This window comes from Gobius niger, assembly GCF_951799975.1.
Source record: "Gobius niger genome assembly, chromosome: 7".
Taxonomy (NCBI): domain Eukaryota; kingdom Metazoa; phylum Chordata; class Actinopteri; order Gobiiformes; family Gobiidae; genus Gobius; species Gobius niger.
In genome coordinates, this window is record NC_136858.1 from 8,691,395 (window position 1) to 8,719,026 (window position 27,632).

The 27,632-nt window shown below is 40.9% G+C and overlaps 1 pseudogene across 1 annotated transcript in view; it reads left to right on the forward strand.

Annotated features, from left to right (window-relative positions):
* The window catches only part of LOC306965123 (high affinity choline transporter 1-like), a 33,075-nt pseudogene extending 15,488 nt beyond the window's left edge, over positions 1-17,587 (forward strand). Inside the window, exons 3-7 of the transcript in view lie at positions 10,639-10,794; positions 11,190-11,338; positions 14,541-14,684; positions 14,767-14,928; positions 17,021-17,587. The product of the transcript in view is annotated as a high affinity choline transporter 1-like (transcript). The remainder of the gene's footprint in view (positions 1-10,638; positions 10,795-11,189; positions 11,339-14,540; positions 14,685-14,766; positions 14,929-17,020) is intronic.
* The last annotated feature ends 10,045 nt before the right edge of the window (positions 17,588-27,632 follow it).

The window sequence follows — 27,632 nt, forward strand, 5'->3', positions numbered from 1 at the left end:
TTTATTTGCTTATAAAATCGACACGTTACATTTCTGTGTAAATATACTTCGCATGAAAACACTTCACGTAACTTTATTTAAATAGGGAACACGTGGAAGAGCTTGGTAGCTTCTATCGTGAGCTTTTTCGGAGCTATGTGACATGTGGGAGAGGCTGCGTATGTGCTCCGTTTGCGTGACAGAGCGCACGGACAAAGACCAGACGGGGATATATTAACACGTCTAAAGTGAGGTAAGAACATATTTTAGTATGTAAAAACGGTGGCCTATTCCTTTAATAGGGATTTTCGCATATAAAGTACTATATTGCAACTTAATAGGGATTTTCACATATAAAGCACTATAATGCAACTTAATAGGGATTTTCACAATAATTGCACTATAATGCAACTTAATAGGGATTTTCACATATAAAGCACTATAATGCAATTTAATAGGGATTTTCGCATATAAAGCACTATAATGCAACTTAATAGGGATTTTCACAATAATTGCACTATAATGCAACTTAATAGGGATTTTCACATATAAAGCACTATAATGCAATTTAATAGGGATTTTCGCATATAAAGCACTATAATGCAACTTAATAGGGATTGTTACATATAAAGCACTGATTTTCGCATATAAAGCACTATAATGCAACTTAATAGGGATTTTCGCATATAAAGCACTATATTGCAACTTAATAGGGATTTTCACATATAAAGCACTATAATGCAACTTAATAGGGATTTTTACATATAAAGCACTATAATGCAGCTTAATAGGGATTTTCGCATATAAAGCACTATAATGCAACTTAATAGGGATTTTCGCATATAAAGCACTATAATGCAATTTAATAGGGATTTTCGCATATAAAGCACTATATTGCAACTTAATAGGGATTTTCACATATAAAGCACTATAATGCAACTTAATAGGGATTTTCACATATCAAGCACTATAATGCAACTTAATAGGGATTTTCACATATAAAGCACTATAATGCAACTTAATAGGGATTTTCGCATGTAAAGCACTATATTGCAACTTAATAGGGATTTTCGCATATAAAGCAATATAATGCAACTTCATAGGGATTTTCGCATATAAAGCACTATAATGCAACTTAATAGGGATTTTCGCATGTAAAGCACTATAATGCAACTTAATAGGGATTTTCACATATAAAGCACTATAATGCAACTTAATAGGGATTTTCACATATAAAGCACTATAATGCAACTTAATAGGGATTTTCGCATATAAAGCACTATAATGCAACTTAATAGGGATTTTTGCATATAAAGCAGTATATTGCAACTTAATAGGGATTTTTACAATTAAAACACAATTATGCAACTTAATAGGGATTTTCGCATATAATGCACTATTATGCAATTATGAATTTTCACAATGTTTTGCAATTTTTGTCATTTCTGCATTAGTAGCCTACAATTCCGCAGACAATCGGAGCAGCAATATAATGCTGCATTTTCGCATATAAAGCACTATAATGCAACTTAATAGGGATTTTCAAATGTAAAGCACTATAATGCATCTAATAGGGATTTTCACATATAAAGCAGTATAATGCAATTTAATAGGGATTTTCAAATGTAAAGCACTATAATGCATCTTAATAGGGATTTTCACATGTAAAGCACTATAATGCAATTTAATAGGGATTTTCACATGTAAAGCAGTATAATGCAACTTATTAGGGATTTTCACATATAAAGCAGTATAATGCAACTTAATAGGGATTTTCACATGTAAAGCACTATAATGCAACTAAATAGGGATTTTCACAATAATTGCACCATAATGCAACTTAATAGGGATTTTCGCATGTAAAGCACTATAATGCAACTTAATAGGGATTTTCACAATAAAAGCACTTTAATGCAACTTAATAGGGATTTTCACTTATAATGTACTGTAATGCAACTTAATTGGGATTTTCACAATAAAAGCAGCATATTGCAACTTAATAGGGATTTTCACAATAAAAGCAGTATATTGCAACTTTATAGGGATTTTCACAATAAAAGCAGTATATTGCAACTTAATAGGGATTTTCGCATATAGAGCACTATATTGCAACTTAATAGGGATTTTCGCATGTAAAGCACTATAATTCAACATAATAGGGATTTTCACAATAAAAGCAGTATATTGCAACTTAATAGGGATTTTTACATATAAAGCAGTATAATGCAACTTAATAGGGATTTTCACATGTAAAGCAGTATAATGCAATTTAATAGGGATTTTCAAATGTAAAGCACTATAATGCATCTTAATAGGGATTTTCACATGTAAAGCACTATAATGCAATTTAATAGGGATTTTCACATGTAAAGCAGTATAATGCAACTTAATAGGGATTTTCACATATAAAGCAGTATAATGCAACTTAATAGGGATTTTCACATGTAAAGCACTATTATGCAACTTAATAGGGATTTTCACATATAAAGCAGTATAATGCAATTTAATAGGGATTTTCAAATGTAAAGCACTATAATGCATCTTAATAGGGATTTTCACATATAAAGCACTATAATGCAACTTAATAGGGATTTTCAAATGTAAAGCACTATAATGCATCTTAATAGGGATTTTCACATATAAAGCAGTATAATGCAACTTAATAGGGATTTTCACATGTAAAGCACTATAATGCAACTTAATAGGGATTTTCACATATAAAGCACTATAATGCAACTTAATAGGGATTTTCACATGTAAAGCACTATAATGCAATTTAATAGGGATTTTCGCATATAAAGCAGTATAATGCAACTTAATAGGGATTTTCACATATAAAGCACTATAATGCAACTTAATAGGGATTTTCACATGTAAAGCAGTATAATGCAACTAAATGAGGATTTTCACAATGAAAGCACTCTCATGCAATTATGAATTATTTCACAATTTTTATGCAATTTCTGCATTAGTAGCCTACGATTCCGCAGGCAATTGCAAAATTTTCTAGTTCCTCTTCCATCTTTTTCCCGATTTTCTCCAGCTTTCAGCACTTTCATGCTTTGTGCAATTTATGCAAGTTATGCATCAAAACGTTCCGCATGTTGAGGAGAAGGGTGCTATTACTTTTGGGACTTCTGCAACTTACGTTTTTTCCGCAATCGGCCGAAATGTCGGAGATTTTTCCCATTGACTTATAATGGGGCTTCCGCAAATCCATGCTTTTCTGCACTTTTATCTGCATTTTATGCAATTTCTGCACTTTGTGCATGTTCAGCTTATGCAACTTGTGGGTTTTGAGAAAAAAATGGCCTTCTGCAGTTTTCCAGTTTTTTTATACGAGAGTTTGAAATTTTTGCATTAGTGTGTATGTGCGAATCCAGCCAATGGGGAGACTCCAGGCCTTTCAGCCATTTGTGCAGCTTCTGCCAATCAAGCACTTTCAACAGTTTGACCAGTTTCTGGAATTTAAAAAGTTTATGCAACATTAATAATTTATGCAAAGTACCCAGACAGCAAAATACATTCAGACCGGATCCGGGCCAGACCTAGCAGTAGATCTGGCCCAACTCCGTTATCCCAACCCGGGCCTTTGTCTTTTTTTCCAATGGCCCAATACCGGCATGGATCCGTTTTACGGATCCGGAGAGAAGCCGGGCCAGAACTGCCCCGGATCTTTCAAAAACTTGCTACATCCGGTACAGTTCCGGTGTAGATGTTCATAGCGGAGGCTATTTTTAAATAGATCCGGGACGGGTCTGGTGCAGATACGTGAAATGAGTGTTGATTTTAGCATATTTGGGACGGATCCTATCCGGATCTGGCCATGTGTCACAGAATCTGTTTTAAATCCGGTTCAAAGGTGTAAAACGGATTACAGCCTATGGTAAAATTAGCACACACACACGTACATTCATGTATAAAATAGTTTATTTCTAAACAACTCATGCAGAAATGTATAACATTTACAAATAGCATAATTATGTTAAATCACATAAGTTAGCAACAAGGAATCATACACAAAATTGTCTGTATAAAAGTATAAAAGAATTACTTTCATTAAAATATATTGCTTTCTTTTAACTGTTATGCACATAATTAATAATTATTTATTTTGTTTTACAAAAATATTCAAATAGATAAATAAATAACTGCAGGCTGTAACGCAGGCTGTAACAAAATTGCAAAAACTCTTTGTTCGGAACAGAAAACGTGTAATATGTTTTTCAAATTGCTACATGTTTCTACATGCTGTTACATACACATGTACGGCAAGTCTTGAGAAGAAACTGTGCATTTGGATCATCATTTTAGTGTTTTTTTTTTAGTGATCTTGCTCTCTAAAATTTGTTTGGCTTTACCTAAATCTAAAACCTTCTCAACTGGAGCTTACAGCCTAATAGCCAGTGTAATGCCTCATTTGTAAGCTAAGACCTACAAACTCATCTGAACTTTTTCCTTCTTATGATTGTCATACAATTCCTTTAATGACTTAATCCTTTTAATGCCCCCCAGAAATAAGATTGATAAGCCTAAAGCAAATTATAAAGAACACTGCAGTGGACTATGTTGTAGCTCACAAAGCAAACCTCAAAATCCTTCCTCACCAGTCTCCAAAAGTCAGCCCTCAGTCTCTCAGTGATTCCAAAACCCAGTCTTTACAGTTCTGTTGCTCCAGAGGAAAATTCTCTTTCTCATGTTTTCATCAGGAACAGCATTTGGTTCAGGGCTGCCAACACGAAAACAACAACACGCGTCAGACACAAGACATGTACTGGTCAAAGGAAAAACAATGTCCATTAAATATCACTTACATGTTAAGTCCAGTGTGTAGCCTCATGGACAATCACAGAACATCTTAGTCCAGATGTAGTCCTTCTGAATTCAGCCTCAGTCCTGAACATGTTGGTCATAAAAAAATAAAAAATAAAACTACACATATATTGGATGTTGTATGAGTGTCTATCTTTAAAATAATTGATTTTGTTTTGTGTATCATTTGATGAATCAACTGATTTGATGCCCATCTCAAAGGGGATTGGGGAAAAGAAAATGGGGGGGGAAGTGTGCTATGCCTGTATACTGATAAAATTGTAAATGCAATAATGGCATCACACCAATAAGAAAAAGTTCATCAAAAAAAGGACAAAAAAAAAGAATTGATTTTCTCATAGCATTTTTGATATATAATGTACAACATACAGTGTAAGCAATTCAAAACACAAGTTTGGTGACTGACCTGTCTTGAGTGATTTTTCATTGTGGTAGCTCCGGGTTCTTAAAGGGACGATTGTGGATGAGTGGAATCCAAACAGTGTTTCAGCTTTTCATGCAGTGAGCCTGCTCCATCTTTATATTTGGTCCTACAAAACCACAATGTTACAGAGAGAGTGTTATAACAGTAAATAACTGCAGTAATTGTTCTCTGATATGTTCCACTTACATGTAAAGGAAGTCCACCCAACGTCCGTGAAAACCTCAAATTATGTACAAAACCTGTAGAGATATAAAACATGATTAAAAAAAAAAAGTGTATGAGACCCATTGGTCTCACGTAAACACCAGGAAAAGAGCCTCTTTAACAGGACACACGGCGCACAGGGACCCGCAGACCTACAAAAATGAGCATTTAACGGAGTAGTTTCTGATGAAGGATGTGGATCACACATTTGCACAAACGTTAGCGGCCAGAACAGCTATCATGCCCTGAGACAAATGCGAATCCCGGACAGGACCGGGACCGCGGTGCACTTTTAGTTTTGTGTTCATTCAATGCTAAACTTTTGACTTTACTGTCTAACAGTTGTTTTGTGAACCATTGTGTTACTTGTGTTCTGGTTCATATTGTAAATATGAAAAGGGGGTGTTAGCGCGCGCCTCCGGTAGTAGTTAAAAACTGGCTCTTCAACGGATCAACTGTAGACACACAATATAGTTCGACGTTTTGTATGATTTCCATTCAAGTTTTCTAACAAACAAATTGTATGATTTAGCTACATGGTCTAAAAGCCATAAATGTTTTACGTCTAAAACAGTATAGGATGAAGACTTACCCAGGAATGTGGCGAGTGTCCCTCGGTGCTGCTGAAGGACTGTGAGAGTGATCCCAACTGATCCCAACTGATTAAACGTTTAAAAAAAAGGAGTAACTGTCAAACAATTTGAATTTGGGCCCCTCCGGTTTACGGTGCTGCTCCGGAGCTGTTCCGAGTCGGTGATGTTGAGGGTGCGCCAGGTGGCCAGAGATCCGGTTTACGCTGCTGCTCCAGAGCTGTTCCGGAGCTATGATTCTTATAGTGGGAGTAAGTTCAGTAAAACGAGTCTGATGGGGAACTGGTTCAGATCCGCAATACGGATCTGATTCCTAGGAGGATTTGGCGACTTGAAAACGGAGCTGGCCCGGACCTAATTGCTGTCTGGGTAACCACTTCATGGGATTTAACCAGTTAATGCATTTTAAACCGTTTATGCAACTTAAGAGTTTATGCCATTTAGGATTTATGCATTTTAAAGCATTTATGCAATTTACATAATTTATGCAAATTAACCCATTCATGCATTTTACCACTTTATGCAGTTTATACAGTTTATGCAACATGACATTTTATGCATTTTACCAGTTTATGCAAATTTGATTATGCAATTTGAAGAGTTTATGCAATTTCTGCATTCGCTTCCCAATTCTCAATCGCAATGGCGCATTTTATTATTATTATTATTATTATTTTAATTCGTATTTTTGTTTTGTTTTATTACAACAGCATAACTTGGTCAAATAGGAGCAATGACCAGCAAGATGGCTGCTGTTTTTAGCTTAGTTCTTCTCAAAATTGCATCTTTAACACCGGTAGTTGCAAATGCTGCTGTTAATTAGGCAACACAATGGGCCTCATTCATGAACGTTCACAACATGTTCTTATGCACAAATGTGTTCTTTTTGGCATTCACAAAACTTGCTCTTAGCTGAAAAACAAGCAAAAAAACAATCAGGAGGACTCTTACGCACAAACTGCGCTGCATCAACGTTATTTGATAAAGACGAACATGGGCCTCGATCCTACGTTCTTGTGTTCCTGCAGCGTGCACTCTGCTTGGGGAGCTAACCTGCAGAGTATTGTGTCGCCGTTGCATCTATTTAAAGGACTGGTAACTCTGTTGAGCCAGTAACCTAATAGTAATGTAAGGCCGATATTGTGATAATTATTACATGATTGGACAAGATGAATTTTTTTTAAAAATGTAAGAAATTCAGCCAAATAATGTGATAATACATCCATTTTAATTTATTTATTTTTTATGATATGCTGCTTTCTCTAAATAGTTAGATGACTGGTTGGTCACAGGATCAAGGCCCACGCTCGTCTTTATCAACATTAATTATTTAATGCTGCATTATTTGTGAAGGGCAGCATTAAAAAGTGTTAGCAGTAATACATTGGTACATTAATAAAAGTAGACTACAACTGATATTACCACTTTTTTCTGAAGAAAGGCATCTGTAATTTATGATGAGGATATTTACATTCTGGAATTAATTAATACATGATTTAATATCTACAAATATTTATGACTCAGACTCAGGCGCAGATCGTGAATAGCAAATGGAGAATTTTTTGTGTGTAAGAATCCTCCAGACTGTTCTCAGGATTTGTTCTTACAGAGGAACGGAAGAACATTTATTGTGAATGCCAAAAATTTCCCTCAGAAGGCCTTAAAGAGTAACTAAACTTTTTTTTTTGCTGATAAACGGTCTACATGGTTGTTGAATAGAGTTAGCTACATGTCCCAGTCAATATGTTGACATTTGGGGCAAACTTGTTCAAAATCTCACTTTTGTGTCTAAAACCGGATGGGTTGCGCCTCTACTGGTTTCACGCCGCAACTACATTTGCTATTTTGCGGTTGGAGGAGACTGTGTCCACGGCGTCCACAAAACGTCATCAGTTCTGCCCGTGGTTGCCCGTGGTTCTGCCTCTGTGCCTCTGTGGCCAAGGGCTTATTGTTTTGCTCATCACCACGCCTCCGTCACGTAGCAACCAGGACACGCGTCGCGCACACACCGCCTGAGCTCATGAGTCAAACCAGTAGATGGCGCCCCTGCGATGCTCACACTTCGGCTGAGGTGGTGTAGAGGAATAAATCACTTGGAAAAGCTACTGTGCGATGTCTCTCTCTGTTCGCAGTCACTGACAGCGAGCGAGTCGTCTACCAGCGGCGATCTTTTAGGATAGTTGCTACTAGTGATGCGCGGGTTGCGGGTTCCACCGTCGTCTTTACAGCAGGTTTTTGGCGTAAATATACGTCGGATTTTCATAAAACAAGCAGCGTTTTGCAGCTTGTGATCCAGAGAACGCTTTTGTGGCGCTCATGTCTGCTATTTTCCACCGTATGTGCGACTGTGTGTGACTTCGCGTTAGGCCGACCTGTGCTCTCCTCCTCTCTCCCTCTTGCCCAGCGCTCTTCGGAGGGAGAGAGAGAGAGAGCGCGCGCGATGTTCATACGGATCATAATACGAGCGATCGCTGTTATTGTTTACTTCCGCAATTTTCGCCGGATGTTTGGTAGGCAGCTGATGAATACAGGTCTCTAACTCGGTTTTATAAAATGATAGATCTGTTACAGCGCAAGAGAAGCAATGCCCTGTTTATGGACATTGTTTTTGCTGATTATAGGATTTTAATAAAATGTTTATCAAATATGAAAATGTAAAATGCCTACCACGGCCAACGGATGTGACGACATCGCGATCGCTCGTATTGTAACGCGTAATATTTAATGGTTGCGGGTGCAGGGCGGGTTGTAAAAATAGAACAACGTTGCGGGGCGGGCTGGGTCGGGTTAGAACCTGCTCCAAATGCGGGACCCGCGGGTTGAAAAAAACCCTGACCCGCATCACTAGTTGCTACATCAAGCAATCACAAGTCATGAGAGTGCACCAACTCTCCTACGAAAAAATCAACCTTGCGCACAGTGGTGACAGCGGTAACAGCAGTCTGTCAGTCCTGTCAGATCTAGGGGCTTGGTCTGAGACTGTCAACAGAGCAGACCCCGCCTACACACTCACCCCCCTCGTCTCCCCCAAAGCCTCCGAGACCACCCCTTTCTCAGCAATTTTTGACTTTAGTTTGTGGGTGGGGAAAGGCTCTGCCACGCCCGTTTAGTTGCACTTTAAGAACAAATTGTGGGAGTGGCATGAATGTTCATGAATGAGGCAAAATGTTCTTTGCAACCAAACCAATTTTTATTGCAACTGTGTCAAATTGTTGTCTTTATCATAATTTATTTCAATCCACCCTTATGCATGCCCTTATAGTCTTGTAGTCAGAGCTGGACTGGCAGAAAAATTCGGCCTGGGACTTTTGGGTCAAGACCGGCCCTCTAAAAAAAACAAAAAAAACAGTCATATTCAATGCAATAGTCATGGTGATGAGCAAAACAATAAGCCCTTGGCTTGAACTAAAACAGTATAAACTACGAATCGAGGACAATAGTTGCATTTTGTTTCTGCCGAATTCAAGCTAACACCTCATAGCACTCAACACCTTAATCTTGTCATTTACAATTTGATGGAACTTTTGTAAAATGACTAAACAATCTTAAAATGTGCGTTCCGTTAATGAAGTTCTAATCACGACTGCAACACAAATAAACTTCTCAAAACCAACCAATTGATCCCACTGTGGATTGAAGATGAAACGGTAAAACTCACCACGGAGTTCAGGAGGTGTGGAGTGAGAATAGAAATCCCAAAAAGGCCAAACATTGTAAATCCTTTTAATGGAAACAAGATTTCCAAACTGCGCACTGACGACGAGGGACAAGACGGAGTCACCTGACAACTCCCAGCATGCATTTCTTTGCAAACATGTGTCTAAAATGTATTAAAAAAATAGAGGTCTAAGGTTCTGTGGGTCCTGGAGGGAGTTACAATAAACTATTTCCTCTTATATTGGCAATGTGAGGGGCATGAGTGTTATGTCCCAGAGGCCCATTGCTCATTTTACGAGATTATCTGTGAACCATGACTCAAGAAAGCGCCACCAGCAGGGTATAAAAGGCGTCACATCCCTCTAGTGGAGGAGTTGTGTAATTGCATCTGCGTAACGATAGAAACTCTGATGGCTCCTCACGCTAATTGTGGGCCGGTGAAAGGAAATTTCGGGCCTTATCTCGATCTGACTGGCCCAATCGGCCCTAAAGTACGTCGGCCCATCGGGAAAACTCCCGAATCTCCCGATGGCCAGTCCAGCCCTGCTTGTAGTTGAAACGTTTTTTATAGTTTATTATTTTAGTATATAAGTTACATGTTATATGCTTCATATTGCACCATTTAACTGACAAAAAAAAATCCTTGTTTGTGAACCAGTTCACTAACGATGGCAAAAACTATTCTTGTTCTGAAGAGGGTTTTAAGTCGGAATGTTACGATTTGGGGCATTTCAATCAGCACAATCCTCAACTAGACTGCAATTGCTTTAACAAAAAGCACCAAATGGCAGCAATCATCCATCATCTTTATGTCCGTGAAACTATTGGTGCCATTTTGAGTGATCATGTTTTGTGGGCCGGATATAAGGCCCACTAAACAACCTTGTTGATGCCGCAGATCAGCATATTTAAAGTGCACCATTTGGCAACTATTTCCTTCTCCCATTTCAGGTGGCTTTATTTTTGCTAAACCATTACGAGACCAAAAGTGTGTGACCATGATAGATCCGTTCTGCAGGAAGTACGGAAAAGGCTTCACAGCAGTCATGTGTTTGGCCTCACTTTATCTGGACGTGCTGTGGATGGCTTCAACATTCATCGGTTTGGGTAAGGAACAATTCAGTGAAAAAGTTCTCAATCACCCGAGAAAATATCTTGGTTTTTAGCAGAGTGGTAAAGTCGGTTTCTGGGGTTTTTAAGCCATCAAACATGGCAGAACTTGACAGCCAACTTGTTTTATACTTCTTAGATATAAGGTGTTCTAACAATGTTTCAGTCTTGCGTAGCCTTGCAATATACACTACAGTGTAACGCCTAAAGCCTTAGCTCAACTGCCTTGACTCACAACGCTTGAAATACTTGTTTTTCAGCTGTTTTGTTAATTTGCACCAATTAAGTGCTTGTTGTTGCAAATGTAAAGCCCACCCATTCACTGCGATAGTGTCTGACCCACCCCTCACATTTAAGTCAGTTTCTGTAAATCCTTGTTGTGTCTCTAACAGGTGCCACCATCAGTGTGGTCCTGGACCTGTCTTATGGAGTGAGTATATGGATCTCTGCAGCTGTGGCCATCACCTACACTCTGATGGGAGGACTCTACTCTGTGGCTTATACTGACATCATACAGCTGGCACTCATCTTTGTCAGCCTGGTGAGACTTTACAAATCACTCCTTTGATGATATTGAAATCCATCCATCCATCCATTTTCTTCCGCTTTATCCGGGGCCGGGTCGCGGGGGCAGCAGTCTCAGCAGAGATGCCCAAACTTCCCGGTCCTCACACACTTCCTCCAGCTGTTCTGGGGGGACCCCGAGGCGACACCAGGCCAGCTCGGAGACATAGTCCCACCACCGTGTCCTGGGCCTTCCACGAGGCCTTGTCCCACTAGGACATGTCTGGAACACCTCCCGCGGGAGGCGACCAGGAGGCATCCGGAACAGATGCCCGAGCCACCTCAGGTGCTCCTTTCGACGTGAAGGAGCAGCGACTCTACTCCGAGCTCCTCCCGGGTAACTGAGCTCCTCACCCGATCTCGGAGGGTGCGCCCAGCCACCCTGCGAAGGAAACTCATTTCGGCCGCTTGTATTCGCGATCTTGTCCTTTCGGTCATGACCCAAATCTCATGACCATAGGTGAGGGTGTGAACGTAGATCGATCGGTAAATCGAGAGCTTTGCCCCCCGACTCAGCTCCCTCTTCACCACGACAGACCGATACAGCGACCGCATCACGGCTGACGCCGCACCGATCCGTCTGTCGATCTCACGCTCCATCCGTCCCTCACTCGTGAACAAGACCCCGAGATCTCCTCCACTTGAGGTAAGGACTCCCCACCGACAGGAAGAGGGGAAACCACCTTTTATATTGAGATGATCAGGCCTATAACGTCCCCATAGCTTTGTCCCTGATGTTTATCCCTTGATTAACACAGCACAATACTGAAATATCTTGCCATTTAAAATGTTTTCTAATTTGATGCCAATTTTTTACAGTATGAGAAACTACAAGACTTTTGACTTTGTGGTAGTAATCCTTAAGGAAGAATAAATCAAGGCTTGTAACGAGGTAGTAGGACATCTCTGATTCTCCATCTCAACCCCTTTGCATAAAGATCGAATATTACATGACGAGTAATAGAGCTATAGAGGAGAGGAGGAGAGGCTAAATGCTAACGCCGTCTGCGCTGTGTTTACGTGACTGAAGGCACAGGTGAAGAACCAGACAGGTCCTAAAGAACTTGTCAAAGCTAGGGTAAGAACATATCTCAGTATGTAAAAACGGTGGCCTATTCCTTTAAAAGGATGAATGGCAGTTAAAAGGATAAACTAATCAAAACCGTCCTACTTAATGTATTAAGATGCAATTCTTGCACTCACAGTTTTAAAGTGCAGATTCTATAAGTTTTTTTTTCTTTTATTAAAGGTCCTATATCATGCAAAATCGACTTTTTGGAGCTTTTAGCCATGTTGTTATGCTATTTCCTTATCAAAAACACCCCCAGAGTGGTTTGTGGCTTCATTCACGCAGCTCTCAGTAATCCTCCTAAATCCTGCTCTCTGAGCAGCTGCTCCGCCCTCTCCTGGTGAACGACTGAGTGTTCAGTTGTGTCGTAACAGCGGAACGGAAGAGCTCGACGTCTGTAATGTAATGTCTTAATTCTATGCTTACGGCCTGATTTTAATTTGTAAAACAGCGTTTTCATTATTTCTGTCCTAAGAGAGAAACAAAGAGAATATAAAATAAAATAAAAATAAATAAAAAGGATGTGCCCAAGGTGCTTCCAGGTCAGCTGTGGCCAAAACAAACACCCCTGAGCGTCTGAACAGACGTCATGTTTGCGCTGCAGCTGTGAAGATGGAGCTCGTTACCTACTCTGGACACACATGTTCTTTATTCTTAACTAACGATGATGTCACGGAGAAAAAGAAGCGCGTTTGGCTACAGAGTTTATTCAACCTTTTTCAGGAAGAGGCCACTCGTCTAGTTGTTTTTTTCTCCGGGATTCAGCGACTATCAGCCAAAATATTGTTTTTCTGTGACTGTCTCTGATGGATGTTTGGTGAACCTTCGCCAGAATCAAAGTGGATTAACGTTTATAACCAACGCAAGTCCCATAATGTAAACAGCGATGGACCAGAGTGGTGAGTCAATCCAAACGCGGGTTAGCTTGTGTGTTAGCATATTAGCATGTGTGTTAGCCATTTATGAAGCTGTGTTGCAGATGTCAACTCCGTATAACTGCATCGTGAAGCAATTTCACTTATTGCTGTTTATTTATATTACGGTAAAGTTGTATGTGTGGAGAGAGGGGGCGGAGTTAACTGAATCGAAGCGTTTTGTCTGAAAAATACCTCCAGAAAACACTTAAATTTATCACAAAAATGAGTGCTCCATAGTGGTAGAGGTACAATATATCATATAAATGCCTATACTTAACTTTGGAATGGCTAAAATAGCTAAACTAACCCTCTCATTTAAATGAGCTATATCATGCTATTAGTTGAAATCAGACTGTTTGCAATAGACCTCTGTTTATGTGCTGCTATGAGGTGTTTTATATTTTGCACTCTGTTTTTCAGAATACAGCACTTTGTTACATTTTGTTGTGGTTATGCACTTTTCAATCTTAACACTTCATCCATCCATCCATCCATCCATCCATTTTCTTGCCGGGTCGTGGGGGCAGCTGTTGGAGTTGCCCAAATCACATTGCACCAGCCCCTATGGCTCCTCCTGCAGGTGGTGGGTCCACAGAAGGACGGCCTCATGATTCTCAGGCCTGTTGGTCTCTCATAAGGGCCTTCTGAACCGCTCTTTGTCTGACTCGTCACTTAGGACCAGTTTGCCATGGGAGACCCTACCAGGGGCACGAAGCCCCCGACAACAGAGCTCCTAGGATCATTTGGGCGCTCAAACCCCTCCACCACGTTAAGGTGGCACTTCCAGGAGGGGATTTTGTTGTGGTTATGCACTTTTCAATCTTAACACTTCAATAAATGTCAAATGGCATTTGGTTTATAATCATTGGATACATGACTGGCTTCTATTTACACATTTTAAGGTAAACATATTGCTTATTACTTCTCATAATTCCTTACGGTATCGCAATACATATCGGATCGTGACAAAAGTGTATTTTCCCAGCCTTAATAAACATGTTTCGAGTCAGGGAAGTATACTAGGATCTGAAAAATCCAGAAGACCTGCTGTTTTTGTTTGTTTGTCTGTTTTTATTTCTCTGTGACTTAGAAAATTCCAAATCTTTTCCTTGGCCTAGAAATTAGATTTTCAAATTCCATGATTTTTTCCGGTTGAACAAAATCCCTCACAATGAACCCTTTTGTGTGTGCAGTGGATCTGTGTTCCCTTTGTGCTGATTAACCCTCACTCAGTAAACATTGGAGAGACTCTGATGAACAACACCCTCCACGCTCCCTGGATCGGCACCCCCAAACTGAGCAAGATCTGGATTATGATGGATGACTTTTTATTCTTCGTGAGATTCATACATACTACTAATAATAATAAAGACAAGAATTGGAAGAATTGTAACAATAAAGAAGGATCATTTCTTGCAGTCGGTTGGTAGTGTCGCATACCAGAGCTTGCATCAGAGGATGCTGTCTGCTTCGTCAATGCGGACGGCTAAACTCACCTGCTCCATAGCTGCTTTCCTCATCCTGGTCTTCGGAATTCCTCCCATACTGCTCGGTGCGGCGGCTTCATCCACAGGTACTGAAGTGGAATATTGCACGTTTGCCTCTTAAGCCGGGCTGGGTTGAATTTCGATTAATTATTTGAATCATGCTTTTCAATATTGGTATGGTCAGTAGCTTCATGTCCACCTCATGTGCACTGCTCATGAGCATTCAATTAAAAGGGGTGGGGGTGGGGTGGGGGGGAGATGTTTGGGAGACTCCAGAGGCACCAGCAGCTTCAAATGCCTGTTTGCAGCTTTGTAGCAGCTGTTCTCTTAATCTGCCGTAATTGTCTGGCAGCTTCATTGTGCCTTTATCGGCACAAACCTGTGTGTGCTCTGAATCAGCCACAAATCTCTAAACAGTATGATGCGTTAACGTCACATTGGGCCAGGTAGCAGGCTTCTGAAGGGCTGGGGGATTGCTATGGGCAAAATAATCTGTTTGGATGAAACTATAACATTATAAAACATAAAGAAAATTATATTTTGAGCTATTTTAATTAATAATAGGATCTATAGTCAAATAAATGTGGGTTATAGGAGAAGATGGTGAGTGCGAGACACCAAGCTCTCAAACAGGGACAAACCCAGGAGGCCCTGCACCATTTCAGAGGAGCACTGAAGGCAGCCAGCCAGGTTTCCTCCAGGCACCTTGGTTTCCCTAACCTCCAAAAACATGCTAGTCAGATTGTCCCACAATAGCGGCACGCTCAGACGCTGCGGTACAGGACTAACCCAACACCTGAATGCACTTTGTTGTACAATTGTACAATGACTGCTACTCCTCTTAAAGTAGTACAAAGTAACTTATTTACCTTAATAAATCCTTTCTGTAGTCCCTCTGGAGGTAATACAAGTGTTAATGGGATGATTGGGGGGGTCTTTCATCTCCCCCTGGTGTCTCTGGCCAGAAAACCACAATTGCAACTTGACTGCCACAATACACACTAATAGAATCACGAAGAAGCTAAGAGGCTGACAGGCAAAGCTAACTGTTACACAGTATTTACAGCCAAGCTCGAGTGAAAAATAAATAAATTCCATTGTGTAATTGGATGTACAATATCCCTCTCTCCCTTCGCCTTTTCTGTCAGTGTAGTATTTACTCTCACGGACAATTAATAAGTTAAAAAATCGCAACCTGCTATGACACCTGCAGTGGCGCTTATGGCCTCTAGGGGCAAGGGTTACTTAGTACGGCTTTAATCCTGACAACGCTCCTTTGAGGGAACATTTACAAAATGATGATGGATAAATGACTGATGTACACATCTTCTTCATATACAGAAATAGCCTATAGATACTGCCTGTGACTGCGGTCTGATCTTCATCAAAATCATAATATTCAATAAACAGTGTCTGCTTAAACTAAATTTAATACCACCCAAACAATTACACGTTATCATCTTTTTAAAGGAATAGGCCACCGTTTTTACATACTAAGATATGTTCTTGCCTAACCTTAGTCGAGTTAATATATACCCGTCTGGTCTTTGTCCGTGCGCTCTGTCACGCAAACGGAGCACATACGCAGCCTCTCCCACATGTCATATAGTTCCAAAAAAGCTCACGATAGAAGCTACCAAGTTCTTGCAAAAGGCTCTCTACAAGTCACGCAGCTTCTATTGACGGAAGTGAGTGGGGGAAGTCTTTAGGAGTTACTGCGCGGACGTTTTGCTCCTCGTATCATTACGCCTCACAATATAGTACCCCTTTTTATTTGCTTAAAAAATCGACATGCTACATTTCTGTGTAAATACACTTCGCATGAAAACACTTCATGTAACTTTTTTTAAATAGGGAACACGTGGAAGAGCTTGGTAGCTTCTATCATGAGCTTTTTTGGAGCTATGTGACATGTGGGAGAGGCTGCGTATGTGCTCCGTTTGCCTGGCAGAGCGCACGGACAAAGACCAGACAGGGATATATTAACTCGGCTAAAGTGAGGTAAGAGCATATCTCAGTATGTAAAAACGGTGGCCTATTCCTTTAAGGTGGCGGTTCCAGGAGGAGCAAAAAACAAAACAAAAAACCTTATCTATTTTACACTAATGCCACAAGAAGTTTCGCATGGCATTGTGAAGGTAAATTTATGTTGTCATGACTACTCATGTTTGAACTTTTTCCCTCAGGCCTCAGACAGAGAGATGCAGTGGGTGATCCGGGCCTCTGTGGTTGTAGCTGGTGTAATCGGGACTGCGCTCACCACTTTGAAAAACAGCTCCATCCTGTTCTGGTTCCTGGCTGCTCAGGTGGCCTATACTGTGATCTTCCCCCAGTTCCTCTGCGTCCTCTTCTTCAAAATGAGTAACCTGTACGGAGCTATCGCAGGCCTGCTCACAGGCTTCCCTTTACGCCTGATGTGTGGAGAGCCCTCGCTGGGGTTAGCTCCAGTCCTACACTTCCCAGGATGCACTCTGGAGGATGGAGTTTACGTCCAGTATTCTCCCATTAAAACCATCTCCATGTTGTCCTCTGTGGCCGCCATCCTGCTCTTCTCTTACCTGACCTTTGAACTCTTCAACAGAGGCCTGCTTCCGGAGAAGCTGGATGTGTTCCATGTTAAAGCTCAGACGTCACTGCGGCCAGCGCCAGAAAATGACAGCAAACACAGAGACGATATAGATATGAACAGGACTAAGACAGACCCTCTGGAAGAAGCTCTGAACCCTATGCTGACCACTCTGCAACTGTCTTAAAGGTCCTATATCATGCTATTTTAGCCATTCCAAGGTTAAGTATAGGCATTTATATGATATATTGTACCTCTACCACGATGAAGTACTCATTTTTGTGATAAATATAAGTGTTTTCTGGAGGTATTTTTCAAACCCGGAAGACACAACGCTTCGATTCAGTTAACTCCGCCCCCTCTCTCCGCACATACAACTTTACCGTAATATAAATAAACAGCAACAAGTGAAGTTACTTCACGATGCAGTTATACGGAGTTGACATCTGCAACACAGCTTCATAAATGGCTAACACACATGCTAATATGCTAACACACAAGCTAACACACACGCTAACACACACGCTAACACACACAATAACACACAAGCTAACACACACGCTAACACACAAGCTAACACACATGTTAACACACACGCTAACACACAAGCTAACACGCGTTTGGTTTGACTCACCCCTCTGGTCCATCACCGTTTACATTATGGGAGTCACATAGGTTATAAAAGTTAATCCACTTTGAGAAGGTTCACCAAACATCCATCAGAGACAGTCACAGAAAAACACTATTTTGGTGATAGTCGCCGAATCCCGGAGAGAAAAAAACAACTTCTGACGGGAGTGGCTTCTTCTTTAGGAAGGTTGAACCATAGACTGTATATATAGTCCTGTCCTCTTAGCCAAACGCGTTTCTTTTTCTCCGTGACGTCTGTTCAGACGCTCAGGGGTGTGTTTGTTTTGGCCCCAGCTGACCTTCGGGCACATCCTTTTATTTTATTTATTTATTTTTTTCTTTTTCTCTTTGTTTCTCTCTCTTACAACAGAAATAATAAAAGAGCTGTTTTACAAATTAAAAGGCGAGCACTTCCGTTCCGCTGTGACGACACAACTGAACAACTCAGTCGTTCACCAGCAGAGGGCGGAGCAGTTGGATTCAGGAGGATTGCTGAGAACTGCGTGAATGAAGCCAAAAACCACTCTGGGGGTGTTTCTGATAAGGAAATAGCAAAACAACATGGCTAAAAGCTCAGAAAAGTCGATTTGCATGATATAGGACCTTTCACCCTAACCACAAATAAAACATATCTTTGATCTGCACAAATATTACAGAAATCACCAAGGCCCAACTGAGAAGAAACGACAAACCTGCACTAAACCAGCACTGAAAGGAAATGTACAGAATTTAGGGATTACTCAACAGACAACAGGCCCGGAGGTGTAGTTTCAGCTGTGAGGAGGGACGTCATTTTTTCCTGTTTTTGAGACGGGCATCTGGACTTCTTTCAAATCCAAGAGAGCAAAAGAAGAACGTGGCGTTTGAAACAGAGATGGTGGTGGTGGGGATCTTCACCATGACAGGTGGGGTCGAAAATGTATAAATCAATGATAGTTTTGCATAGTTTTTCAGTGTTGTTACTGACAATACTGAATGTTATCTAACAGATTATGTACACGATTAAAGATACATCTCCAGATATGGCATGTATACTGAAATCTGGAGCCCAGTATCATCCATCTCATTGATACCTGTATGTGACCAATGATTATTCAATTCAAAATTCAGTTTTTGGGTCAATGACGTATAAGGAATCTAAAAAGATATATAAATAAATAAACACAATTTAAACTGATGGCATGCATTTTTTCATGTTGATAATTATGTGTTTTAACAAGTTATGTTTGTTAAATAACCTTTAAAAGTATTTTTTGATGTATTTGTAGCTTCTCAGGCACAACCAAGTTTCCAATAATTTGTACAGTCAAATCTTAGAGTGTCCGCAGTGAACAGCACAATATTTTGTGTTTTCGTGGGTGCAATCATTTAAGATGATTGCATTCTGATAGTCAAATATTAACTTTTTAACATGATTTTACAATTAAAAACAGGAACATTATTTTATGTATATTTAAATGATTACATTCAATACCGTTTTTCCATACTGAGATATGTTCATACCTTAGCTTTGACGAGTTCTTTAGGACCTGTCTGATCTTCACCCGTGCCTTCAGTCACGTAAACACAGCACAGACGGCGTAATATTTTAAGGCGTACTAACACCAGGAGTAGTTTGGCGTCCGCACAGTAAAGTGAAGATACTATTGCGCAGATTTCAAACTACTCCTGGTTATATTTCGCCTTACAATATAGTTCCCCTTTTAGAAAATCCACATTTAATTTTGTGTAATTATACTTTGTAGTGCAACACTTCACATAGCCATATTTAAATAGGGAAAACGTGGAAGAGCTTGGTAGCTTCTATCTTCACCTTGTTTGGAGCTATAGGAGAGAGGAGAGGCTAAATGCTAACGCCGTCTGTGCTGTGTTTACGTGATTGAAGGCACGGGTGAAGATCAGACAGGTCCTAAAGAACTCGTCTAAGCTAAGGTAAGAACATATCTCAGTATGTAAAAACGGTGGCCTAATATATAATAATATAATATCCCAAAGTCGCCGTGGTGAGGAGCATGCAGTCGTGGTTTGAGAATTCAGAGAAAAAATGTATAGAAAAATGGTCACCTGTGTATGAACCAGGTTGCTCTTCTCCGAATGACGTCCTTGCTGATATGAGCCCCGAGACTATGGAGTGTCCATGGTTAACCGATTAACCGCTAAAAATTTTGTAATTCTGGGCTAATAATAATAATAATAATAATAATAATAATAATTAAAGCCGCAAGCGGCGTCGTGCGGCCCTCGCCCCTGGCATTCCCCCCCTTGCAATTGCCCCTGCTCGCTGTCGCCCCATGCGAGCCCCCCGATTGCTATGCTCTTTGTGAGCCCTTCTGATCGATCTTGCCCCTGGCGACCTCCCCCCTTGCGAATGCCCACATTCGCTGTCACCCAAACCTGCTTTAGCCTCTGTCTCACACCCAAACCACTCTCTTACGCCTGCTAACCCATCCCACTCTCGCCTGAGCCTTTGTCACACACCGGCCTCACTCTTGTCCCAAGTAGCTTTGGTGCCGGCCCACTGTTGCCTCAGCCTGAAGGCCCCCTGTCCTCAGCCTGGGCTGCTGTTCCAGATATGAAGCTTGTAACACAAGCCTATAAGTAATGTAAGTCTATCAAAGATAACAAACGGATATAGGAGAATCAGAAAAAGACGTTGCATCAAACTTTTCATACTTGTTGTAGGAAGACACGTTTTACTGTAATGTGGAACGAACCAGAGGGGTGTTTAAATGGAACACCTCTCTGCAATGGGCTGCACGAGTGAAGAGGGGGAAGGGAATACACAATTGTGTCACATAACTTGGTTCTCATTGTGTGCTTTTATCAGGCTCGAAAATATGTGAATCATGTGAAAAAACAAAGAATTGGAAAATTGTCATGGCAGTGTTTGAACTGGACCCCTCCTATACCAGAGACCAGCACACTATCACTGAGCTATAACAACATACTATCATTGGCTTGATGTGGACTACTATTCTCTAAAATAATGCTCCACTATTAGGTCCCAGCACCTGAGGAGAGGTAATTTTTGGTCAATTTTCCCCCTCCATTTTCTAGATTGTTTTCGACATAGTCCCTGGTGTTGCCTCAATAGTTGCCCTACTATCCTGCCATGTCTTTAGTTATGCAAATTCTGTAAGCGTTGTTCCCACTTTTTTCATGAGGGTGGGACCATAGGTGCTGAATTATGTAATTTCCAGTAGGTGCCGAGGGAAAAAAAAATAGATAAAAATAGTAAAGGTCAGAATTGATCCAGCAGCCTCATGGTTATGAACCCAATGCTCTACCTATGACACTATACAGGCACAGTGAAAATACTAGCTGAACAAAGGAATTTCTTATGAAACTCCCCGTGCATTAGAAATGTTAGGACTAGCTACCTCCTTCACCTAAGACGACCTTTTACCACTGAGATATAAGTCCATACAAACATGGGCCTGATGAAGGCAAGGCTTCTCTAAATTTCTGGGCCGAAATTAGGGGACAGCACCCCACTGGAGGAGAGGGAACATTTCCCCATTTTTCATGAGGGTGGGACCATAGGCGGTAATTCATGTTCTTCCCAGAAAGGGCCAAAAAAAAGAAAGAAGGAAAGAAAAAAAAAAAAAAACTTATGAAGGTCAGAATTGATCCAGGGGCCTCTTGGTTATAAACCCAATGCTCTTCCCATGACACTATACAGGCACAGACAATGTAATAGTAGAACAAAAAATATCTTATGAAACACACGCACTCATGGTCTTAGGCTGAGACAATGTGTACAGTGGTCCATGTAAAATGAGAAAGCATAAGAAAAGTGTGAAGGCTGTGTTAGGACTAGCTCATTCACTGAAGAAAACCTTGCTACTACTGAGATATAAGTCCATGCAAACATGGGCCTGATGAGGGTGAGGGTTCTCTCAATTCTCAGGCCAAAATTAGTTGACAGCACCCCACTGGAGGAGAGGGATCATTTCCCATTTTTCATGAGGGTGGGACCAGAAAGTACCGAGTCCAAAAGAAAAGAAAAAAAAGGTGATGGCTGGGATCAATCAATCAACCTAACGTATAGGAACCCGGCACTCTACCAATGGAGCTTCACAAGCTTAGTGAATACTGCAGCCAATTTAAGATTAATGTTATGAAAGACTGCACTTGTGTATTTGCAGAAAACGGAAATTACAGCTTAAGCATGAATATATTTCATTCTTTTTAATGAGGGTAAATTCCTCTAACTGCCCAAAGATTTGATGAGAGGGTGCACCAGCCCAGCAGCACCCTCCATATAAAGAATATTTAGTTGAGAGCGAAATAGTACGAGGAACACACTGAGGGACGGACAGGAAACGGGTAAACTAAACTTCCTGTCACTATAAACTTTAGAAAAAGTTGATTTTGGAGTCAAAAACATCAAAATTGAAGCATCTTTCTGTGACAGAGGGGTAGTATAAACATGTACGAGTCTAAAACTGTAGCCGTTGTGAATAAAGGAGGAAATTTGGAAAAATGACGAATTGACTGCGGAATTGCGGGAAGCGAATGCAGAAATTGCATAAACTGTTCAAATTGCATAAATTGCTTAATTTGCATAATCTAATTTGCATAAACTGGTAAAATGCATAAAATGTCATGTTGCATAAACTGTATTCACCTTATTCCGCCCCGCCCACTTTTGCCTCTTTTTGCTTTGTCTCGGCACCTCTTTTTCCAGACACTTCCGGTTGAGCGCAAAAGCCGTTCATTTAAACGGAGAACGAGGGAAAACAGTCTCCGCTCAAATCTGATGTTTAGTCGATTAATCTGTGTAAAATGTTCAATGTTCATTTGCACCGACATGTCAACACTGCAGCGATTCTCTGTGCGGCCTGAAAAAAACCCCGACCCTCTCTACCATCTGTGCCACTGTCGCCCCTTTACCGTTTATTGCATAAACTGTTCAAATTGCATAAACTGTTTAAATTACATAAATTGGTTAATTTGCATAATCTATTTTGCATAAACTGGTACAATGCATAAAATGTCATGTTGCATAAACTGTATAAACTGCATAAAGTGGTAAAATGCATGAATGGGTTAATTTGCATAAATTGTGTAAATTGCATAAACGCTTTAAAATGCATAAATCCTAAATGGCATAAACTCTTAAGTTGCATAAACTCTTTAAAATTCATAAATCCTAAATGGCATAAACTCTTAAGTTGCATAAACGCTTTAAAATGCATAAACTGGTTAAATCCCATAAAGTGGTTACTTTGCATAAATTATTAATGTTGCATAAACTTTTATATTCCATAAACTGGTCAAACTGTTGAAATGGCCTCAGTGCTTGATTGGCAGAAGCTGCACAAATGGCTGAAAGGCCTGGAGTCTCCCCATTGGCTGGATTCGCACATACACACCAATGCAAAAATTTCAAACTCCCGTATAAAAAAACTGGAAAACTGCAGAAGGACTATTTTTTCTCAAAACCCACAAGTTGCATAAGCTGAACATGCACAAAGTGCAGAAATTGCAGAAAATGCAGAAAAAAGTGCAGAAAAGCATGGATTTGCGGCAGCCCCATTATAAGTCAATGGGAAAAATCTCCAACATTTCGGCCGATTGCGGAAAATACGTAAGTTGCAAAAGTCCCAAAAGTAATAGCACCCTTCTCCTCAACATGCGGAACATTTTGATGCATAACTTAGAGTGTCCTGGCCAAGATTCTTTAAAATTAAAATATGCAAGAAATATGCACAGAAAGCAAAAGGTACCCTTAATACATCATTATGAATAAATTCTATATACTTTACAGCCTGCAATGGCATTTTTTGGGTGGCATGTAATTGTGATTTTTTATTGATTACTAAACTACGCATCTACGATTTCAAAATTGGTTCATAAGAAATCAAAAAATGAAATAACTCGGTTAAGTCTACTCACGCACGTTGAGTTGATCAAAATCAATCTTCCCAAGACCTAATACCGTCGTATATCCGTCTTTACCAGGAGAGGGCGCACTATCACGGTGGATTTGCTTCATGGTATTTCTGTCTCGGCTCCGGGTCTGCAGTTATCCCCTACTCTTAATTTGCAGTGCCATTGAAAATACTTGTAATACATTTTTGCACCACCAGAGACCACCAGAGCGACATTTGTTTATGAGAAGTAGGCCTAGTCATCGCGCATGGTTAGCTAGGGCCTTTCCGAAACCGCTCCCTCCTCCCTCCTCCCTCATCCTACCCCCTAACACTCAGCCTGCGCGTGCCAGCGGGGTGGAGTTCTGTCCGAAATGGACCCCTCAGTGAGGGGGAGTGGGAGTAAAGGTCCTTCTCAGCGAGTCTGCATCGACACCATGGCCGTTTCTCAATCTGTGTACTTGTGTGGACTTCTGTGCTCTTGGACTCGTGAAACGTCATCACCCAAGTCCTGTTCCAATTCAAAGTTCGCTTCTCAGCAAGTTCGCTGTAAATCCCCGGATGAGAACTTGCTCCGCCCGTTTTACCGAGGATGCATCAGAGGAGACTTGTGCGTTCTCCGCCAGCTATATTTCCCACAATCCGTTTCGTTTTGAGCACCGCGAGCCCCCGCCTGCTGCAGCCCCTCCTCCGCGCGCACTGAGCCGCTCCAGCTGAACTACAGCTTATCGCGCACATGTAAATAAACGCGGAGATGTTCCCGGTTTAAGAGTCTTTTATCCTCAGAGACGTGTCTACTGGTCATTGAGGACAAATGCATTTTACTTTTCCATTGTTTTATTTAGGGGGCGCTGCAGACACATCTTTATATGGGAAAAAACATTTACATATTTTAAAGTCTAAATTGTTTGTTTCTTTTTTTCAGAATAATTTGCAACCCCCCAAACTAGTTCATATTTGACCTATTTGTTTTATTATTGTTTGTTTGCACATCAGATTTTTTAATGACTTTCCACAAAACGCCTTATTTAAAGGCTATAATTGTAAAAATAATGTGAAATTGTGTAAAATGTAAACATTTATTTTTGTTTATTGCAAAAGTGTATAATTTATGTCTTTAAAACATATTTCCACTTCGCCTGCAGTGTCACCCTTTTAATTTCATATGAGGTGATTTAATGTTCTAAAAGTTCACAGCCCTGTGTTCAGGAGCTACTTCCTGTGATGTCATCGAGTTCACTCGTTCCAAACGCTGAAAAAGCCAAGTCCACACTCGTGAACTCCTCAAGTCCGTTCTCAGAGTCTGCACCCGCAAGTCCGTACCCCGAGTTCACGAGTACTGAGTATGCATACTGGGGATTGAGAAACAGCCCATACTTAACAGGTGTGTGTTACACTGAGAGCAGTCCCACGAGCAACACACCAACCAACTTCAGTTCCGCGTTTATTTAGGAGCACCTAAGTGTTCATTTTAACAACTTTATCGTCATATAGACGTTTATTAATGAAAAAGAAAACGACAGTGAGACTTAATATGATTTTATTGGGAGAGGAAAAGTTCTCACTTGTGAGTTTGAAGAAGCTAAATTATATCATGTAAATACAACATATTTGAATCTGAATAACTTTGTAAACTCATAAGAGCACCTTTTATTTATTTAAAAGTATGATCAGTAGAACTTGTGATTTTTGCCACATTATGGGCTGTGAGGACGGTGGGGGCGAGGGAGAGTGTGTCGGAAAGTCACAGCTCGAATTTCTCTGTTGAGTGAACCTCAGGAGGTGCCCTCCCTCACTGAGGCCTGAGTGGAAGGGAGGAGGGAATGGTGTCAGAAAGGCCCCTAGTTTCGCTTTTCAATATGAAGCGGGCCAAAAACAGCACAGCATGGGAGCACTTTACAACCGAGAGTGATGGATCAAAATGCAAGTATTGCATTGTAGTGCTTAGATATACTTCAAATGTACCATTTCAACAGCCAACACCTGGGCATCACTTAAGAGGTAGCTAGGTAAGCTAAAAGCACAAAACTCACTTTTCTCCATAAGTGTTGTTGTTGTACCCATGAATGACTGTTCCAGCGGACAGAGGGTCAACTGCTTCTGTTGTTGCCAACATGCTACCGCCCTATCAAGGTGCAGGTGTGTGTCGTCAACTGGGGAGGGGGTGCCAGGGCCACGAGCTTGGGTGGGTTAAAACATGCATAACATCACTCTTAAAAACATGCAGATAACACACACTAAAAGCAACTTCAAACCCAGTCCCCTCACTCCTGTGTCACGGAAGGGGGGAAGATTTTTAACCCCCGAACCTGCACGGGGGACAGAGCTGCAGCAATGTATGGAGAACACTCGGGGAGACAGGGAAAATTCCAAAAGGACTTGGAACTGATAGTGCCTCCCTTGAAACGCAAAACAAAGGAGGCGCCAATGTTGAGGGTGCAATTGGGACATGAAAATAAGTGCCCTTTCAGATCGATCAGCGTGAACCAGTGCCCTGGTGAGGTTGCCCGGAGAATCTGTGGGATGCACAGCTAGGATTGCCAACTTGAGAACAGAAAAATAAGGGACAATTTAGGGCGACCGAGATGATTAGATTATTTTTCATTTGCTGTAACCAGGTTTATAACATACTGTATATGCATCTGTAACCTGGTAGAGCTGTGTGTGGCTGCACGCCGCAGTGCACGTGACGTCATGCAGCTCGGAGAAAGTAGTGGGCTTCTGTCCGAATCGCCAACAGAATGAGTGGACTATATAGTGCGGGTCTATGTAGTGAATGAGGGGTTAGGGACTAGGGTGGACATTTGGATACAGCCTGTGTGTGTGTGTGTTGTGGGCCTGCCTTTGTGGTGACAGGTGCAGGGAATCAGCTCTGGGGGAAGGGGAGCTACGGGCGTGGCCCTCAGGAGAAATTAAGTGGGTCAAAGGCAATGCCAAGGTCCAAATATAGCCGCAAGCGGCGACTATCGGCCCTCGCCGACCGCCCTGTCCAAAGCAAGGGGGCGCTGCTTGCCCTTTTGTCTCCCTCAATCTAAAATTACGGTATTGTACTGCCTTTATGTTGTTGTTTTTTTTAAGTTTTTCCCCTTGGGTCTTAGTTTTAGGATTTTTGGAATGCGTTAACGTGTCCTCTCAGTATCTGACAAAGTTTTTGTCAGAAAAAAAAACTAAAATTGACAATGCTGAGCACTTCCCAATTAATTGGTTTTCATGTTCTTTATTGATTGACTGCGGAATTCTTCCGCAGTCAATTATTGGTTTTCATGTTCTTTATTATTATTCCTCTTCCATCTTTTTCCCGATTTTCTAGAGCTTTCAGCACCTTCATGCTTTGTGCAATTTATGCAAGTTATGCATCAAAATGTTCCGCATGTTGAGGAGAAGGGTGCTATTACTTTTGGGACTTCTGCAACTTACGGTTTTTCCGCAATTGGCCAAAATGTCGGAGATTTTTCCCATTGACTTATAATGGGGCTGCCGCAAATCCATGCTTTTCTGCACTTTTTTCTGCATTTTATGCAATTTCTGCACTTTGTGCATGTTCAGCTTCTGCAACTTGTGGGTTTTGAGAAAAAATTGTCCTTCTGCAGATTTCCAGTTTTTTTATACGAGAGTTTGAAATTTTTGCATTGGTGTGTATGGGGGAATCCAGCCAATGGGGAGACTCCAGGCCTTTCAGCCATTTGTTCAGCTTCTGCCAATCAAGCACTTTCAACAGTTTGACCA